Raw genomic sequence first — 3,465 nt, forward strand, 5'->3', positions numbered from 1 at the left:
CATGAGTAACGTAGATTTTTTACTGCCACTTTGTGTTAGATAACAAGGGGGATAAGTGATTTTAGAACTGCATATAGATCCACATAGTATTACGAACATAGTGACATTAAATGTCATACATTGTTGAGGGTGATGAGAGACCGCTTGATGTCGTTAATTATGGTCTTTCTAACAAGTTAGTTCATTAACCAACTTATACAAAACCACACATCAAGTGAATAATTGTTAATAAGTGTTTGACAACCTTTTAGAGAACAAGTATTGGCCACTTCAGATTGGCATAGAAATTTTATTCTGACATTCTTGAAAAATCTGTTACTTACAAATGAAATTAGTTGTGAGTAAGGATTGCAGAACGATTTATGTGGTAGAGCTATGGTCATTAGCTGTCTCAGATACTAATGAGAGTGGTTATATTTTAGAAACACCACTTATTGTTATAAATTTCACTTTACAACTATCTCATCTCTCATAAAGTGTTTCCTGATACTTGTAATATCGTGGTATTTCTTTAAATCAGAAGTCACTGCCATTTGGAGCATTGTTCTCTGCTAGTCACTTGATAGTAGCCATTTTGCATAATCAAATGACTGTTCTGTAAAGTGATTTGATGACCTGCAAGATAGTTTCGTTATGTAGGCTGCACTCAAATCAAACAGAACACAGTTCAGGTCGATTGGATAGTTTTGAGCATGCTGCTATTTATCTATTGCTTTTATGGTCATCTGTTCTTTCAAACTCTAGCCATTGTCCTTCTACATAATCCTGCCTAGGGGTAAATGTGTTGAGTTCCACTTGGAGATCTGATCAATTGCCTCTTTATCTAAGTTGCTAAATATGGAATCTCCCTTCTTGTATTAGCTTCATTTTGTACTTTAGTAAGTACTGTTGCTACAACTGTCTCATAGTCACTGATACCAGCTTCAATATGGACATCTTCAACCAAGTTATTTGCTATTAGATCTAATATATTGCCCGAACAATCTCACAAGCAGCTTCACTTTCTATCTCAGTGGGTTTGTGTCCCATGTCTACTGCAACAAATATGTCACCTCCATTTTCCATAAACCTGTCTTTTAGATCCACTCTTAAATTTACCCCAAAAATCTTATTGCTGTCAGTTTTCGGTTTTAGCCTGCCTTTTTGCCCTAGTGTTATATGAGCTCCACCACGTTTTAGGGCAGCATCGGACTCTGGGATTTTGTTGCAAATCCTTTGGCAGTAGATTACAAGGATTTTAATAGTTTCATGTGTGGGGTTAATTTTTTTGAGTCTTATCCCAGTACTTCAGGATCTTGTACAGCTATATTTATCTGGAATGGAAGGAGAGTTGCATAAGCTAAAACAGTCTTGTATGGACTCCAACATGGTCAGCCACCCAGTAAAAACCTTCTGACGTGTAGTTCTCCCCTGATCCATTTAGAGGGAATGTACAATTCTCAGTCCTGTAGCGCAAGCCCAACAAGACACAATCTAGCTTGTCACAGACCTTTCGAAGTCTCTATTTTAAGTATTCTACTCGGCTCAGGACCAAAAGGGCCTGATCAGTTCTGGAAACAATAATGAACCGCATCACAAATCGACCTATCACTCCAGGCCTTCGTGCATGCTTATCTTTGGCGTCCACAGTGGGCTTCTAAGACATCGCTGGCGAGCTCGCTCGCTCGCAGACAGTCTGCCGAGGAAGCAGGTGGTGCCCAGCAGGAAACCTTATGGGACATGCGGAGCACCTGAGAGTCCCAGGTTGGCAGCTGTACTTTTGACTATGGGCGTGCAGGTCGCGTTCCACTGTAGCTTGTGGTATAGCAGAAAGAAGGGCCTTTTCCACTGTAGCTTAAGAGCTGCAAACTGCCACCTGTGCCCGAGTTCTAATCTATGTGTCACCAATGGACTGCAAGCTGCATATTTATGGCTGTCCATTAATACTCAGTGGAAGCTTTTGAAGTGATTGCTTGCACATAGAAGTGCAGAGGCGCTGTTCTAACAGCCATTATGACATGTTATACCAGTTGAACATCTTGCAAGGTGCGTTAACCTGGGTAATACTCGTTAACTGGCCAGACCTCTGACAGAATCCGATACCTGCTAATTATCATCTCGCTATTTAAATCACTCAATTTGTCTGACAAGGTTCAGCTTCTGATTTTAAAGCTTCCTTCTAATCGTGTGCTTTCTGTTTATTGTGTTTGTCCTTGGGTGAGAGAAGTGAATGAGGACATACGACCTTATAACCAGTAAATTTTGCTGCTGTGGACTCGTAAAATATTGGTGTGGTTTTTATGCTCCACCTGCATTCTTTGTGGGTGCTCCTTATGGAGTTAGCCCAGCCTGGGCTCCTTAAGCCATTGGTAGGATTGTTTTTATAATCTGGTAGAGTGGGTTTCTGTGACCAAAAATTTTCTAATTCTTGCAAATGCAGCAAAATTCTGTTAACTTATTGTTGTTCTCTGTTATATCACCTGGTACAAGGAATTTTTACTTGTCCCTTCTTATATTGTCAAACTGAGGGGTATTGAAGGAAGGTGAGTAGCTAATCCCTAAACGTAATTCCTAGAGTGTGAGTCAGCATTTGTTGCCATGCTATAGTGTGTGTGTTAATTTTATTGTTTTTGAAATAATAACTTTGTGTATGTTTTAGAGCCAGTTAATGTGGGATAATTTCCATGTGCTTGTGGACTATCTCGGATTCCACTACCCACAGCGAACTGCTAACAATCTAGGAGACTGCTCAGAGTATTTTGTAAAAGTTTCACCTTTAAATTTCTTATTACAGTTGTTGTACATATATTTTCGTAAAATATTCTTTAAACTGATTTATATGCCACTGTATGTGCACAGTTAAGATTCAGGCGGGTGTTACTGTTAGTTTAAAATTATTTTAAGTGCTGCTGAAAGGTTCTCAGTGCTCTCAATTTAGAAATTGGTAGCTACACAGTTTGGTTTTGGGGGTCATCCTTTTAAGTTTGCTTTTAAATTTGGTGAATTATGTGGAATTTAATAAATTGTAATCAAAGTGTGCATTACAAATGTTGCTCAGTCCCCATTTACCCAGCTCTTCCTTGTCCTTTCCAGTAGAGGCATACTGAGGTGTCTCACATACTGCAGCTTGTGTGCTTCGTTTAAACGTTGTAAGTGCAAAAAGTGGTAACCGATTCTAAATAATGCAACATATTAGATCATCCAAGTAAGTACTAAACGGAGTCCTTTAAATTTCGTTACACAATAAGTCACACAAATCTAAAGACTGTCATTCCAAAGAAATACCGAGGGACTATGGTTGAAAACAACTTAAACTGGCACGATTACATAGATAACGTTGTGGGGAAGTCGAACCAAAGACTGTATTTTATTGGCAGGATACTTAGAAGTTGCAACATATCTACTAAAAGGACTGCCTACGTTTGTCCATCTACTTTTGGAATATTGCTGCATGGTATGGGTTCCTTACCAGATAGGATTGATAGA

Source organism: Schistocerca cancellata, chromosome 5, assembly GCF_023864275.1.
Source record: "Schistocerca cancellata isolate TAMUIC-IGC-003103 chromosome 5, iqSchCanc2.1, whole genome shotgun sequence".
NCBI classification, from domain to species: Eukaryota; Metazoa; Arthropoda; class Insecta; order Orthoptera; family Acrididae; genus Schistocerca; species Schistocerca cancellata.